This window comes from Poromitra crassiceps, assembly GCF_964638095.1.
Source record: "Poromitra crassiceps genome assembly, chromosome: 16".
NCBI classification, from domain to species: Eukaryota; Metazoa; Chordata; class Actinopteri; order Beryciformes; family Melamphaidae; genus Poromitra; species Poromitra crassiceps.
Genome location: NC_139645.1, coordinates 36164040 through 36182522, shown reverse-complemented (window position 1 = coordinate 36182522; position 18483 = coordinate 36164040). Strand labels below are relative to the sequence as shown.

The window sequence follows — 18483 nt, the reverse complement described above, 5'->3', positions numbered from 1 at the left end:
TGAGTGTGCTGGTGATTAGCAGAAAGAGTAAATGAATAAGGACATATCAAAATGAATCCAATGAAAATCTGGTCATTATGTGTAACAAGGGAACAGTTTAGTGATACTATAATAACTACTATAATAACTAATATTCCAAATAATAATGAGAAGGAAATGAATCTGAGGCTAATGTATTTGTCTGTATTTGTCCATTGTTCACACTGAATCTTCCATAGTTTCTCAAACAAACACATTATTACTGTATGTGGAATGATGGTTTCTGTAACAGACAGAAGTTCATGCTCATGTTCTCTGTGATATGGTCAAACCTCGGGGGGCTTCGGGCACAGCCACTAGAGGTGCTGTTGCAGGGAACTGCAAAGTGCTGCTCTGGAAAACCTCCCTATAGGACAAACAGCCCTCACTGTACAGGGGGTCCAAATGTGGAAGTCTGCCCACACACATTAAACAGCATCATAGCTGGGAGCATTTTAAAACCAATATAAAGGAGTTACTGAAGAATAACTACCAATGGTCCCACAATTGACTGTTTGTGGGTGTGTGGGTTATGACCTATATAGTGTTTATATCCTTTGTGTATGATTATTTGTGTTGCTCCATGATGGACTGATATTATGATTTTATGATATCCTTGTTTATGTTTACTGTATATTTTACTGCCTTTTAATGTACTACTTTGCTTCTAACAGGTGTGTTTAATAACATGTAGGGACGGGCACTGCAAATGAGCCTAGGCTATAAATGCTATGCTACATGTCATCACATGTTGACACATGTTATATGTTGTGTATCTGTTCTGATATAAATCAATGAAATTAAATCATTATCATGCAGAACTACATTATTGCTCTCATTAGGAGGCAGGGCCGACTGATTGAGAGCCATGAATCTTACACTGCAGGCAGAGATGGGAAAAGTACACACACTCTTTACTTAAGTACAAGTATAGTTACTTGTGTAAAAAAAAGACTGGTCAAAGTAGAAGTACTGATTCAACTTGTTTACTCAAGTCAAAGTAAAAAAAATATATACAGCCTCTGAAATGTAGGCTAATAAAGTATAAGTATTTCTACCGGCTGTTTCTGTGCAAAGCTAACTGATACTCATGTCATATTAATATCATTCAAAGACTATTAAACTTGAAAGATCCCCTCCAAACATGTTTTAAGGTGTATAAAGATACTTGTTTAATAGTTTGTGTGATCTGATTTTTCCACCAAAAAGGTGCACATAATGCGTGACAACTGGGAGAGCACGAGAAGAGAGAGACAAACAACAGTTACAGTACATCATGTTTGTCTGTTGTGCGTTAAAACTAAAGTAACTCTGTCTTGAAAATGTAAGGTACAGATAGTTGGGTTAAAATGTAGGGAGTAAATGTAAAAAAGTAGTCAGAAAAATAAATACTCAGTAAAGTACAGATACCTGATCTTACTTACTGTAAGTACAGTAACAAAGTATTTGTACTTAGTTACTTCCCATCTCTGACTGCAGGACAGGGACAGGGTCATTTCGGACCAACGAGATGTCAGAAAAATGAGCTTTTGATTTCTGTGATAACGAGCTGTCGGACTAATGAGACATCTGTCCAATGCTTCATTATTCGGCCTATTGAGGTGTCGGACGCATGAGGTGTCGGACTAGGAGGCAGTCCCTAAAATATCATTTTGCATTGTGTTCTTCTATTGAATGTATGTATACGATGCACTGTACTGTAATGTCTGAAATGATGAATTATATATATATAACAGAGGGATACAATGTTATAGAGTCCATGTAGTAGAAATAGCTAGTGCTGAAAAAAAAAGAAATGTAAAAAAAAGGAAAAGAAAAGACAAAATGTTATCGTCCATGTTGGCGGAAAAAAAATATATTTTTTGTTGTAAAGTTTGCTGCTCATTGTCTTGCTGGTGCATTATGTGATTGCTGTTTCAGAGCAAAGTAATGGAATTAAACGCACTGAAAGCGACAGAATTGTGTCCGTCTTTATTTACATGCTAATATCCAGTTATAGTCACAGCGCCACCTACTGGCAACAACAAAAGTGGTGTGTAGCTCGACTGTACAGGGTCACAGCTGCTCCAAATGTCATATTTTGATGAGCATCCCAGCCAGAAGACGCCCACCTGCCAATATTGAGTTGTAGGCATAGCACCACCTACTGGCCACATGAAATCAGCCATACATATGTGACAAACATCATTCTAATACAAGCATATGTGACTACTGTGGGCCAAGAGGAACAGTACAGCCTCTGCTACACTGTCAGAAACATTTGCCAGAAAGAAAGTAGCAGAATTCAAACCTCAGATAGGTGAACGTACACATTGAGCTAAGAATATTGTGCAGAAGAGCTCATAGGCATTATCAAATCTGAACAGTGTTTGAGTATCGTAGCTGAGCAAATATGTCGAGCCAAGTAAAGCGTGAGGGCTAACAAAGCCAGATATTGCCAAACCACTGCCCCCCCCCCCCCCCCAACTCCCACCCCCAGGTGCTGTTGCCATGGTAGCTAGGAGAATCTCCCAAAATGTGGAATTGTTCCTTTAACTGTAACAACCAACCTTTTTTTAATACAGCATTTAAGAATAACATTAAGATTAACATTAACCAATAAGAAAAACATTCTTAACAATTTAAATGGAATCAACCTTCATTCTCCTGCACTGCAGGCAAAGGCCAAACCCCTCCACCACAAGCTCTTAACCCACCATTTCCTCTGGATGATTTTCTCCTTTAAGCATGACCATAATACCCTTTTAAATTCTCTAAACAGCTCAGCTCTGTGGTAAAAAAACAGCGTTTTCCAGCTTAGACTCCTAGCTAAGACCAATGCCTTCCCCAGAGGGACCTGGAGAGGGTGATCCATGCCTTCAGAACAACTCGGCTAGATTACTGTAATTGGCTGTATGTTGGCATGGATCAGTCGCTACTCCGTCACTTACAACTGGTTAAAATGCAGCTGCCCGACTCCTCACTGGCACCAAGAAGCGCAACCACATCACACCAATCTTGGCCTCACTCCACTGGCTCCCCGTCCACTTCCGCATTGATTTTAAATGACTGCTGACTGTTTTTAAAGCCCTAAACGGGCTGGCTCCACCGTACCTCACCGAGCTCCTGCACCACCATACCCCACCCAGAGCCTTAAGGTCAGCTGACCAGCTGCTGCTGGAGGTCCCTATCAGAGCATGTGAGCGGAGCGGAGCGGGGGGATTTTGGCTTGAGCGGGGAGCGGGGACCAGAGCGGTACCGATCACCCGCTCAGTACCGCTCAGTCCCGCTCCAGTTTGGATCACAACATGTTCGGAACAGAATGCATCGGTGCGTGGCTATGTGCACGCCCACTATTTTCTTGCCAGCTGCTGCGAGACAAGAAGGAAGAGAAACGAATATGCAGCCGACTTTGCTGAGCTCATGTTATTTGTATTGAGCAATGCCCATTGCCCAGGCGTTTAAACGCAAATTAAAACACCCTGGCCTTTTTATCTCTTTTATTATTTTGAGCGGAGCGGTGAGTGCGAGCGGGTGAAATCTGTATCGAGTGGGGAGCGGTCTGGAGCGGAGCGGTCTTGAGCGGCCGTGAGCGCTGGAGCGGGTGGAAAGGACCGCTCCGGGAGCGAGGACCAGTAATTATCACCGCTCACATGCTCTGGTCCCTATAGGACCAGGCTCAAGACTAGAGGGGACAGAGCCTTCACTATAGCAGCTCCTATAGGCTCTGGAATAGCCTCCCCCTCCACATTAGATCAGCCCAGAGCCTAGAGGCTTTTAAATCCATGCTTAAAATGTACCTTCTCTCCCTGGCCTTCGACCTGAGTTGAGCCTGCCTCCTGGCAACCTATTGTCTGTTAGTCCTGGTTTATTTTATTATTTGTATCTGTTGGACTTTGTATTGCACCTTGCTCTGTAGCAGTTGTATTTGTACTTGTTGTTTTCCATATTTTAGTGTTTTTATCTGTGAAGCACTTTGGTTGGCTTCTAGTCATTGTAAACGTGCTCTATAAATAAAGTTGACTTGACTTGACTTGATTTAGCCCCAAAGTAACCCTATACTACTGTACTCTGTATACTGTGTACACTGTATACTGCACAAGTGTATACAGTATACAGAGTAGAGTAGGGTCACTTTGGGGCTACCATACCCTAAGCTTAACCTTACCCTAGTTGTTTTACTTGCCTAAACCTAACCCAGTGGTTCTCAAACTTTTTCTGTCACACCCCACTTTGGAGGAGGAAAAATGTTCATGCCGCACCGCCCCAACAAAATTGTAATAAAATGGTCCAAGTTTAACTTTGATTGTAATAACATCAAGATCATGAGCATTCCTTTCTATATTCTTTCAGTAATGGCCAAATAAACGACTTCCATTTCAAATTTATATATGACTTTTTGGTGACATTTTGAGAGATTGCTCCATCTGTGCTTTTTCACACACAAAATAATAAAGAAAAATCAAACAGAAATCGCAATTGCAAGGACGATAAAGTTAACCAGATTGCTTCATCAGACAAAAAATCTATTAAAATGTGCAATCACTTAATTGTTAGAACGATATCCAAAAAAGAACAAATATTTGTCAAGAAAAATGAGCCATGAGTCCATTTGTGAGAGCATTAAGTCTTACTATCACTGTATTAGTGGCTGCAATTTCAGCAAAAGTGTCTTTTTAATTAGTTGGGTTTCATACTGTCCGCTGCCAGAGTTTTGAGACGTAAAACACAGACTGGTCTCTCATCTCCTATTCACTGTGAAACTCAGAGCAAGATCACATCATCATATTTTCTTCTTGCCTTGTGTTGTTTTGGTTGATTACCGTCTGTCACCCGACTCCGTCTTCTTGTTTGTCTTGGAAGCATCGCCTGCTTTTCTTTTTGCCCGTGTCACATGTCTCTTCATTCTGACTGCACACTAACTGTTACACTCCACTCTGTGTCACATGTCTACTAACTGTTACACTCCACTCTGTGTCACATAACTGTTACACTCCACTCTGTCTGAAATGAATGAATGTGACGTCATAACTGTTACACTCCACTCTGTGTCTGAAATGAAAGAACGTGAAGTCATTCTGACTGCACACTAACTGTTACACTCCACTCTGTGTCACATGTCTACTAACTGTTACACTCCACTCTGTGTCACATAACTGTTACACTCCACTCTGTCTGAAATGAATGAATGTGATGTCATAACTGTTACACTCCACTCTGTGTCTGTCACAAAAGTCTGTCACTACGGAAGCAGGGTTTGTTTATTCCTCCGCTGTGAAAATAAATCAGACGGCAAAAGCACACCTGCACGTCAAAATGGTCAAAACATTGGTTCCGTGTCCCTGCGTCCCACCTGTAATGCCACTGCGCCCCACAGGCGGGTGTGCTTCAGAGTTTGAGAAACGCTGCCCTAACCCTAACAACAAACATCCTTAAAACGAAAAGAAAAATACAATGAAATTATGTTTGAAGAGTTTTATGGCCTTTTTCTGTTCCTGCGTCATCAGGAGCTTGACCTTCAGACCACAAGGCATTCTGGGTATGCAGGCCTCGATTGTAGGGATAGTCTCTCTCCCACCACACAGGAGAGGAGAGGGGTGTGCAGGAAAGAGAGAGGAGGGGAGGAAAGGAGAGGATAGAGGGGAGGACAGAGGAGAGAAGGGGGGAGGAGACATCTGCTGGTTTTGGTCCCACCCAGGTCTGCATAAGTCACCTACCTTAATGCTAAACACATCTACAACACACATTTGTATATTGCTTTATTTTGTTTTTATTCATTTTGTTACGTATGACTTCTATCCTGTAACCTTGTGTTACTTCAACTTGTTCATTTTTGTTGTTGAAGATTTTGCTTGAATGAAAAGTTTGCATGGTCCAATCTTGACGAGCTCAGGGTCCAAGAAACCCATTTAATAATAACAGATAATAATGGAACTTGTATATCGCTTTTCAAGAACTCAAAGACGCTTTACACAATATACTAAACACTGAGGGGGTGGGGGCGACGTTAGTACACAGATTTAAGAGCTCCGACCTCAAACTTTCCTACACTTCCTTGCTGAAAATGTGGCCTGTTATACCGCTGAATTTCATATTTTCTCTTGTTTGATTTTTTGATTTCCACTATAAACAAATTAATGTAAAATACAAAAGTATAATTCTTCTTGCTTAGTTGTATATAGTATTTTTAATTTTACTATATCACTTACGTCTATGCTGTTTTTGAAGATTTAGTTTGAATTATAAGTTTGCATGGTCTGCTGTCAACGAGCCTCAGCCTAAGAAAATCATCTCAGAGCTCAAACTTTCTATTTCTCATAGTACCACAGGGATGACAGATCTTTGTAGGCTTACACAGAAGTCCCTGCACTTCCTGGTTCCTATGTGTAAAAGTATTGTGAAATTTGATTAAACGCATGAAATAAGGTCTGTGGTTAACAAAGGTTTGCGAAACAGCAAACTTTGTATTCAGCAAGATATATCATCTTCACAAATGAGAACCACTTTTATGACTTTTGAAGCATTTTCTAAAAATCGCATTGAGGGGAAAATGCATTTACGCTTCTAAAATCATAAAAGTGGTCCTCATTTGTGAAGAGTATCTTTGCACAACACAAAGTTCTCTGTTTCATAAAATGTTGTTAACACAGAACTTATTTCAAACATTTAACCAAAATCCCCATAGAAAAACCCCATTGACTTTTACACATACTGTAGAAACCTGAAGTGTTAACATGCAGGTCTTCTGGACTCATTCCTGCGGCACTATTTCTCTGTTTTGATGTTTGTTCTTTGTTCCCCCAAAAGAAATCTGAATGAAGAGAAAAGGTGTTTGAGGAAAAGGAAGTGTCCGTCTTGCTGAATGTGCTGCAGCCTTTCTGCAGTGGAGGAAGTCAGTCTGTGGGTGTGTTCGAAACCGGGTACTCAACTACTCAACTACTTTTTCTCAATGAGTAGCTACTGTCTACTTATCATACTACATACTTATCATGGAATTAAGTACCCGTTACGTTCCAACTACAGTATGGGTATTTATCCCACAATGCATCACGCACCGGCAGAAACATTTCGATGACCACAAACATGGCCACCAGAATAGCAGCGCCTGGAAGCAGTTTAGTTTTACCTATAAAAATGTTAATATGGCACTTCATGAACGTTTAATAATTTTCGTGGACAAGTTTAAACAATGTAGATTCCCGTAATGTGGTCAGTTTCGCTACGCAATGCATAGAAAAAAATTGGGCTCCCGACTTCCAGGGACCCGCGGCTAGGTACTGCTGCCTACCGGGACTTTAGAGCACCTTGGGCTGGGACAACTTACGTGCTGATTCCAAGCGCCGCTAGCGGACTTCAGAGCGCATTGGCCCGGCCTCGTACTATGCAGAATATTGCGGTTGCTGGGCGTGACCTTGCTGCTACCTCGCTCTGGACATATATCACATAAAAACATCGCCTGGTAACTCGTGAATTGACTTGATTCATTGGCTAGTCTATCAAAACGACGCCAATTCTGTCTGCGGCAACACTATTGGACGTTTGTGGAGACTTGAAAGGACAACACAGGACAACACGCCCATTGTGCTTTCGTCTTCCCCACTGATCTCAACATGCCTCGGATGTGTGCCATAGGACGGAGACAAGCTCGGCGTCGTCGACTGCGGTACATGCAAATGTACATCATCATATTTTGATCCCTCCCAGAAGTGGGATATTTTTATTCACATGTCGCATTACAATCAGTAATGTTAGTTTCGTTCAGGGCAGGCAGCTAACTAGCTCCCAGTATGTGATGTGAAGTTGGGATGAGAGCAGAAAGGGAGTCAAATTCTCTACCATCAGAACACTGCAGACAGACTAATGACTACATTAATCTTTAAAGCGTCCTCCCCATGCATCAAACACATGTGTAAAAGTGAAAAAGGCCTCATTACAGCATTATTAACACCAGTGGGGTACTCATTGGGGTTGGTTAGGTTTTGGCTGGCATGAGGAGTGAGACTTGGGGTAATAAAAATGTATGTTTGATCATCGATCGATAATTATAATAAAAATAAATCAATTATAACCTATAAATGAGAAAATCAACATTTTCCTGTTTCTTTTAGTATAAAAAATTGCACACATTTTAAGAACACGTTATCACATAGATTATAGATTCATTACACACAAAGTAAATTATTTCAAGTATTTATTTGTTTAAGCGTAATTTGGCTTCTAGCTCATAACACCCCCAAAACAGTATTTCAACAAATTAAATATCACATAAAATAAACTATTTTCAAAACAGAAATGTCCATCTTCTGAAAAGTTATGTTCATGCCTGCACTCAATACTTTGTCGGGAATCATTTTGCTTTGAAAACTGCGTAAAAAAATAACCTGGAGTCCGCACACTGGTATTTTGTCAGCTCCCAGGTCAGTTTATTGACGTTCCGGCCAAACGGTCTTCATCAGAAATGTCAATAAACTGACCTGGGAGCTGGGAGGAAAAAATATCTTTACCATATTTACACAATATTCTAATTTGTTGAGCTGCACCTGTACTGTCTGTAACTGTGAAGGTTCTCCAATAAAGCTGATTCTGAATTCTGTATAGTCAAGGGCAATGAAATTTACCATTAATGTTGAATACATGGATAGGCTATGTAAGCTGCTGCTGATTTCTGGTACATCCTCTCAAGACAATGCACTTGTGACCTCTAGTGGATGCTTGTGAAATACATCAACATCACTGTAACATTGTGTGTTTCAGGTCTTTCAACCAGACAGCCTTACGCAGGCGACCCAGCCGGGGTTTATCAAATCCCGGCTTGTGTCCAGGTAGCTCTACCCCACCAACAGTTCTCCTCTCCTGATCAACATCTACCTACAAGCAACTTCAGCTGCCTCGTAGACCAACCATCCTACCTAAACAAAAATAATGCTCCAATCTTTGGTCCAGGGCATTTGTGTCAAGCTATTTCTAACCAAAAGGAGTGACATTTTTACAAACAGTATAAATTGTAAAAAGTGAAAAAACACTGACAAAGCTATAATATTTTGTGTTATTTATTTCTGCATATTTTCTGGCCTCTCCTCCCTCTGTAGAGACACCCGTCCGAGGAGCCTTCAGGTCCTACAAAACAAAACAAAAAAAGGTTATGTGAGAATCTTATTTGGCTACACATTGGGGGGCTGGGGGGTTGGATATAGGGCAAACACAAACAACACACTTTAACAAATTAGATATCACCCAGGCAGGACTGACTTTTCCTTGTGAAGAAGGCAAACATCACCATCATCACATGTTTCTTTTATGCTAAACATCAAGACTGCTTTTGATACTTATTCAATAAGTTCTTGCTGTTTGATCAAGAGGATATGACATCAAAATGTGCTGTCTTCTTAGACAGAAAGACACCACCAAGCAACAGAATACAGCTCAAAAGTGACCGCCTACTTTTTCTCAGCTCCCGTTCCATCAGATAATTCCCCAGCCACCTACTGAATCGTGAGTGACCATAAAACATTTCACTTGGCGCAAATACAAAAAATAAAAACAGGGGAAAGTGAACATTTTTGTTATCTCCACTGTGAAATGTTTTATGGTCACTATAGGTGGCTGGTTGGCTTGGTTCCAGGCATAAAACTCACGTAAGGATTTTTCTAAACATCTATGGAGAAAAGCAATGGGGAATTCTCTGATGGAACGGCCGGGAGCTGTGGAAAAGTGCTCAGTCACTGTTAAGCTCTATGGACCCAGAAGTTAGGTGCATCCATAGCTGTTTTACAGTACTGTTTTTTTGGGTGGATTTTCCCTTCATGTCAGGCTGCTTTTGATACTTCAGCTTACCTTGTACTTCTGCTTGAGGTTTTCCCACTTTTTTTTATCCAGGCCGCCTCGACCCCCTCAAGGCCATACTCCTTGATGAATGTCCTGCAAGCATTGGTCAAATTGTCATACACTTGAGATAAACATAGTAAATCATTATATTGTGCCTCAATTCTACCAGCCACTTTAATATTTGCATTTGTCTGGTGCAACTTGATCCTGTAGGTTTTGTCCTGGTATTTTAAATAACTTTCAGATAAGAACATTCTGATCTGTATACCACAAGATCAGGATTACATGATCCAGATTTGCAGATAATGAGAATATTTTATTGGTTGATCATTCATCATGATTGTGCAAAAGCCTATCCCTCTTCTCAGGAGGAGGGGGGGGGGGGGGGGCAGGCCTTAGATGCACTCTAACCAGCCACACGACTGTATAAGAGGACACTGAAGTGTTAAGTTTATTATAGTTAGTGTTATTTCCTTTGTATATTGATTGAGTATTTGATTTGAATTAGTTTTATTATATTAGTTTACAGTTGAATTTGTTTTCTCTTGTTTGTTCGAATACTTTGTTAATATCTTATTTGTCTTTTAGGTTCAATCATCTGTTTACACTTGTCAACATCTGTCTGATGGTTATCCATCCACAAAGGGATCTGCTTTGAATAAAAACCCTTGGAATTGGTTCCTCTGAGTCCTCCTCATTCCACCATGATGTCCCACTTGCTGAGGCCATACCTGTAACTTTCACCTATACAGTTTAACACAATGATTGTATCATTCATTCAGTTGATGTTTCAATTGATAGTCCAAAATTGAAAAATGCTCATTTTCAAAATGTTTCGTTTTATGAATCTGATAATTTAATTAAGTAACGTTGCGAGCCATGCACATGGAAATTACATGTTGTTAAATGTTCTTAAGCCTTTCACTGCGGAGTTTTTTTGTGTGTGTGAAGAGCTCTTCATTTTCCCCTCGCCATTTAATGAGGCGCCTGGTGTCTTCACCCCCCCCCCCCTGAAGAAACGAACGTTATGGCATTACTTATTTACGTTCATTATGAATATAACCCTGTCATTCTACTATTATTTGGGCACATTAACGCCACATTACTCACAATTTTAGCTCCTGCTGCTTCCAGCAGCAGCAGCTCCGTCTGCCATTGTAACTGTGGGGAGAGGGAACAGGGGTTCTGTGAGCAGAGGCGCCGCCGGGTGGGTCGACAAAGCTAGCCGGCCAGATCAGCCTGTTTCCCCGCAGGCGACAGGCTGCTGCCGACGTGCTCAGTTGTGGAGGTTATACACCCCTTCGAACATTTCGTTATAAAAGTCAACTAAAACGCTGCTACTATCCCTACTTACCGCCTCAAATGTGTCAGAAGTGAAGTTAGTGATGAAATAGCGTGAAAACAAAATTGTGAAAACATACCTGGAGCAGTGAAGTGGCGTTGCTCTAATGGCGGAGTTTCGAGTCTTCCCGGGGCTGGTCAGATGAGTCGCAATGCATTATGGGGGAATGAGTATATGAAGTAAGCAGCTCGTCTCTACTCAGTAAATCTTGCGAATGTAGTAGACTTCCGGGTTTTTCTCGCCTACTCAAAATTTTTATACTGCACAGTGTAAACACACTACATACTCAATTTAGTAGTAGGAGTAGTAGTAGTAGTAGGCGCAGTACCCGGTTTCGAACACAGCCTGTGTGTTTACAGCTCTGCACGGCAGCCATGTTTTTACAGTTTGCTGAACCACAGTCTGAAAGTTAAAGTGATTAACTTCTATTCTATTCTATTCTATTCTATTCTATTCTATTCTATTCTATTCTATTCTATTCTATTCTATTCTATTATTATACTATATTCTCTTCTCTTCTCTTCTCTTCTCTTCTCTTCTCTTCTCTTCTATTATATTATATTATATTATATTATATTATATTATATTATATTATATTATATTATTATATTCTCTTGAGCTGTTGAAAGCTGCTGGCTGAAAGAAGCTCAGTGGACTTAGGTCGCACTTGAAAATGAGATCCAGGTCTCAAGGTGATTCACCTGTATAAATAAAGGTTAAATAAAAAAATAAAAAAAGGTGCTGTGAAATTATGAAACAGCACCACCTGCTGGTCTTAGAGACACAGTAGGAGACAGCATCTGAGAGGGTGAGTGCAGTACAAGTATGAGTACTTAATCTGGAGTAGCTGAGCTGCAGTGAGTTATCTTTATGGTTATTGATTAAAAAAAGAAGGAAGGACATTTCACAGGCTAACAAAGTAAATGGAATGGATTACAACAGTCTGACGCAGAGTCAGTGTAGATTTAGATTAGATTTTTGCCACAATGTGCACTGCCAATGCATGCACGTACGCATTACACACACACACACACACACACACACACACACACACACACACACACACACACACACACACACACACACACACACACACACACAAACGCATTGGGCAGAGAGAGGGGTTTCAAGGCGCGGTTGCCAGGCCCGGTTTTACAGGGGTGCAAAAGCATGCATTGCACCCTTATTTTAATTGTCTGCATGCTCAGTTGAAAAGAGTGTTTTTTTTGTTTTTGTTTTTATATAAATGCTGCAGCTGCACACTTACTGTTTAAACTTGAATTATAATTGTTGTTTGTCTTTGTTCTTTGATTCGAATTTATGGCTTTTTGGCACATGTAACCTTTTAAGGTTGAGATAATTGTATTATCATTATATGGTCCAAATATTTCAGTAAAGCACTTGAAACACTTGAAATATTCTTGCTTGGCTGGTATCATTCTACTTGAAATTATGGTAAAATGCAGTATTTTTAGTAAAATAACATGTCAAATTTCGGCCGGCCACCCGGGTCGGTCAGCCCGTGCATGCGCACCCCTTCCTATCTAGGATGCATCCCTAGTCATCTTGTTCTGAAACCGGCCCTGGCGGTTGCTATCCAGCCTTTTTGGGGAGGAGGAAATCATCTGGTGGATGTCATGCATAAGAGAGAGGGCCCCCCTCACCATTGGACACTTTGACGTGACCTCTTGCAGTAGGAGGTTGAGGCTGTGGTTGACACAGTGTATTGAGAGAGCTTTGGGGTTTTTATCTATTCTTTTTGCCTCCTCTGTCATCTTCCCCTGAAGCACAGAGGCAGCATCATATGTCTGGCCTGCATCTGCATGATGTCAAGTCCACACCGACAAATTATGTCTTCAATGGTCTCCGTTATGGACTGTGCATCCATACATTCCAATCAAATCCTCATACACTGTGTGATCACACATCGAATTGAAAATGACAGCTGCTCTCTCCTGTCTCTGCTGGTGATATTATTTTTTACCGAGCTTCCGACCAGAGTGGCGCTGTTGAGCGCTGTGACGGCTGGGCTCTAACCCGGAAAAATGTATATCACCAGCACAGACTTCAGATGAAAAGAGGCATTTATGAGCAGAGTCAAGCTTTCAAACCCCGCCGTCCAGAAGCTATGAACCCTTCTTCCCAAGTAGGTGGCTTTGAAATGTTTCTGTGACACTTGTAAATACGGGCGTCTCGCTGTTTTAGACAGCTTGGGAGCCAAAGTCGCAGGCAAGTATGTGTACGGAGACGGCACTCGTGTAGGGTAGACGATGACGTCATACCGGAAGAGTCATAGCGGGGCTAATCCGCCCCAACTCTGCTCAACCCGACTCCACTGCATGTAAAAAGTACATTAAAAGCTATCTTTGTTTTTTCCAAATGCTTCACACTTAAGAGGCCTGTACGCCACCAATTCAACCCTCCAAGTGTATTTTGTCCAAACAATGGTTGTTTGTCAATAATTTTAACATTTTAGTTAGAAAATGAGAGCCATGTAAAGATAAGGGATACAATTAAATAAATGCAACAGTCTTCCTGGATCCCAACAGTCCAGCCCGCCATCTTGGATATCATCAGAAATTAGAGAAGCACACTTTCCATTGGTATATACGGCATATGATATTCTGACTTATCTAGCTCATGTAAGCCCCTTTGCAATCACACAGTCAAACTTCAACACTTCAGAGTCAACCTGTCAAATGTTGTGTTTTTGTCTCATCATTCCATCAAGTGATTGTCATCAAAAACAACAAATATGGTTTACTCACCGTTTCATAGTCATTTGAGTCCATCCAAGCGGTTATCCCATCAAAACAGACAGCACTGGCGATATATTGGTGAGCTATAATGCTGAGCTTCAATTTCATACACGGCCTTTTGCTCCCATCTATTGGATGTTTGGTGGTATTGCAGACTCCAAACTCAATGCAATCGTATGGTAAACATTGCAAGCTTTCCAAAGAGGTATCACCTGACTGTCAATGTCACTTCCCTGAAAACATATCCTCATCATGTGCAACTTATGCGCAGTTATGGGCTTTACGGGCTGCACTTATGACTGCACACAGCGCATGCACCTCATGCAAACGAGGAAGTAGTAGATATTTCTGTGGTGTTGTGTTGAATATTACACATTAACTCATTCTCTGCCAAAGACGTACTCGGACGTACTTTTAACAATGGCGTTCTGTGCCAAGGACGTACTCGGACGTACTTTCATGTTTTGCTTGTTTACATTAGATCAGACCCTTTCCCAGCCTGTGACATTGTTTCAAGTCAAACTGATGAAAGGAACCCGCTAAATCAAGTTTAGTATTTATAGTATAGTCACCCATTTAGCAGTAAACAGAGTCCGACCCAGAGTTCTCGGATGGCGAGGAAGACGCGGGCGTTTCTTTTGTTGTTGTAGCCTATTTTTTGTATCGCGTTTGAGATGAAATGATCACACACTGTGTAAACTTAGCGACTCGACTAGCTCTGTGTTGTGCAACGTTGTGCAGAAGGTATGTAGTTTTATTGTGATCGATACGTTAGTGACGATCATAAGCGGCCATTTTTGCATTGAGCAGCATTTGCGGCCATTGAGCAGCTGCCTGTGATTCCTGTGTGAGACTCGAGAGAGAGAGAGAGAGAGAGAGAGAGAGAGAGAGAGAGAGAGAGAGAGAGAGAGAGAGAGAGAGAGAGAGAGAGAGAGAGAGAGATCATCAGGGTTCATTTGGTCCGTCCAGTCTTGGACTATCTGGTAAATAAGTTCCAGGAAGTAAAAGTCAGTAAAAACTTTTTTTTATTTTTATTTTTTATTTTTTTGGGAAAACAAATACTGTATATGTCTGATGTGTCACTGAGGCAAAAAATAAAAGGCTCAAAAGAGAGTTCTGCTTGAAACGGTGTCCTGTCACTAAAAACCTCTTTTTCTCATATTTCCCTTCCCAAGGAGGGCATTTTTAGTGAAAACAAGCTAACTTCCACTGCTTGTAACTAAACAAGGAAACATGGTCGAGTTTCAGTTTTTTACAAGGGGTAAGAATAGAGTCTCTGCTTTATTGTGAGATATGTTGTGTAATTTTATTCCTAGCATAGAATATTCTGTGGGTCCTGGAAGATCAGGAAATATGCTCAAAATCCTGGCACTGGGAGCACACAGACCGAAATGACCCTGGCAGAGAATGAGTTAACTCCTGTGTGTGTCTGTGGTGTTTGATATTACACATTAACTCCTGTGTGTCTCTGTGGTGTTTGATATTACACATTAACTCATGTGTGTCTCTGTAGTGTTTGATATTACACATTAACTCCTGTATGTCTCTGTGGTGTTTGATATTACACATTAACTCCTGTGTGTCTCTGTAGTGTTTGATATTACACATTAACTCCTGTATGTCTCTGTAGTGTTTGATATTACACATTAACTCCTGTGTGTCTCTGTAGTGTTTGATATTACATATTAACTCCTGTATGTCTCTGTGGTGTTTGATATTACACATTAACTCATGTATGTCTCTGTGGTGTTTGATATTACACATTAACTCCTGTATGTCTCTGTGGTGTTTGATATTACACATTAACTCATGTATGTCTCTGTAGTGTTTGATATTACACATTAACTCCTGTATGTCTCTGTGGTGTTTGATATTACACATTAACTCATGTATGTCTCTGTGGTGTTTGATATTACACATTAACTCCTGTGTGTCTCTGTGGTGTTTGATATTACACATTAACTCCTGTGTGTCTCTGTGGTGTTTGATATTACACATTAACTCATGTATGTCTCTGTAGTGTTTGATATTACACATTAACTCCTGTATGTCTCTGTAGTGTTTGATATTACACATTAACTCCTGTGTGTCTCTGTAGTGTTTGATATTACACATTAACTCATGTATGTCTCTGTGGTGTTTGATATTACACATTAACTCCTGTATGTCTCTGTAGTGTTTGATATTACACATTAACTCATGTATGTCTCTGTAGTGTTTGATATTACACATTAACTCCTGTGTGTCTCTGTAGTGTTTGATATTACACATTAACTCCTGTGTGTCTCTGTGGTGTTTGATATTACACATTAACTCATGTATGTCTCTGTAGTGTTTGATATTACACATTAACTCATGTATGTCTCTGTAGTGTTTGATATTACACATTAACTCCTGTGTGTCTCTGTAGTGTTTGATATTACACATTAACTCCTGTGTGTCTCTGTGGTGTTTGATATTACACATTAACTCCTGTATGTCTCTGTAGTGTTTGATATTACACATTAACTCATGTATGTCTCTGTGGTGTTTGATATTACACATTAACTCCTGTATGTCTCTGTGGTGTTTGATATTACACATTAACTCCTGTGTGTCTCTGTAATGTTTGATATTACACATTAACTCCTGTATGTCTCTGTGGTGTTTGATATTACACATTAACTCCTGTATGTCTCTGTAGTGTTTGATATTACACATTAACTCCTGTGTGTCTCTGTGGTGTTTGATATTACACATTAACTCCTGTGTGTCTCTGTGGTGTTTGATATTACACATTAACTCCTGTGTGTCTCTGTGGTGTTTGATATTACACATTAACTCCTGTGTGTCTCTGTGGTGTTTGATATTACACATTAACTCCTGTGTGTCTCTGTAGTGTTTGATATTACACATTAACTCCTGTATGTCTCTGTGGTGTTTGATATTACACATTAACTCCTGTATGTCTCTGTGGTGTTTGATATTACACATTAACTCCTGTATGTCTCTGTAGTGTTTGATATTACACATTAACTCCTGTGTGTCTCTGTGGTGTTTGATATTATACATTAACTCCTGTATGTCTCTGTAGTGTTTGATATTATACATTAACTCCTGTATGTCTCTGTGGTGTTTGATATTACACATTAACTCCTGTGTGTCTCTGTAGTGTTTGATATTACACATTAACTCCTGTATGTCTCTGTGGTGTTTGATATTACACATTAACTCCTGTATGTCTCTGTGGTGTTTGATATTACACATTAACTCCTGTGTGTCTCTGTAGTGTTTGATATTATACATTAACTCCTGTATGTCTCTGTGGTGTTTGATATTACACATTAACTCCTGTATGTCTCTGTAGTGTTTGATATTACACATTAACTCCTGTGTGTCTCTGTAGTGTTTGATATTACACATTAACTCCTGTATGTCTCTGTAGTGTTTGATATTACACATTAACTCCTGTATGTCTCTGTGGTGTTTGATATTACACATTAACTCCTGTGTGTCTCTGTAGTGTTTGATATTACACATTAACTCCTGTGTGACTCTGTAGTGTTGAATATTACACATTAACTCCTGTGTGTCTCTGTGGTGTTTGATATTATACATTAACTCCTGTATGTCTCTGTAGTGTTTGATATTACACATTAACTCCTGTGTGTCTCTGTGGTGTTTGATATTATACATTAACTCCTGTATGTCTCTGTGGTGTTTGATATTATACATTAACTCCTGTATGACTCTGTAGTGTTGAATATTACACATTAACTCCTGTGTGTCTCTGTGGTGTTTGATATTATACATTAACTCCTGTATGTCTCTGTAGTGTTTGATATTACAGGTGAAGTAAACATCAAAAGATGCTCCGCTACAAGCAGAAACCGCAGGACCACCGCGAGGACAACACACCACGGCCCCCGTGGACTCCGCCCACAGCAAAGCACCCCCGACGTTCACATCAAAGATGCCTTGTCACAAGCAGAAACCGCAGGAGCCACGACATGCCGCCCCCACGGCGGTATTCCTTGGTGAGAGTGTGGCCAGAGCACTCACACCGTTGGAAACCCTTCTACATCCTCAGCAGGTATCTCAGGGTCACCAGCGTTTCGCCCCCCAGCCTGTACGCCTCGCCTGAGTGGGGCTGCGAAGATTAATCTTCGTCTGTAGAAGGGCTCCAACTGCGAGCTCTAGTCAGCCACACCCATCTTGCACCTCCTCTTCTTGTGCTCTGAGCAGGTTGAGCAGAGAGGTCCAGGGCACTGTGGTTTGACCCCTGACCCCGGTCCTCCGCCGACTAACAAGCAGTACTAATAAACTCAGAGATAAATCTCTGGGTAGTATCAGGTGCTTTGTGTTGCTGTAGCTGCTCTTTGCACTTGGTCTTGTACTTGTGTGTGTGTGTGTGTGTGTGGTTTGAGAGTGTGTCTGATGATGACGTATTTAACGTTCATATTCACGTTCAGGACTGTCTCATGTTGGAGTACGTGGCTGGGGCCTAAGCGGGGGTGGGACTGGTGGTGTAGCATCTTCCAAGCAAGAGAGTGCCAGTTCAAGTCCCGAGTGAGTCATTTT

At 40.8% G+C, this 18483-nt stretch overlaps 1 protein-coding gene across 1 annotated transcript in view; it reads left to right on the top strand.

Annotated features, from left to right (window-relative positions):
* LOC310791615 (asc-type amino acid transporter 1-like) overlaps positions 1 to 18483 on the top strand; it is a gene marked incomplete at both ends in the record, with an annotated part of 101706 nt that overhangs the window by 41605 nt on the left and 41618 nt on the right. The window lies entirely within an intron of this gene.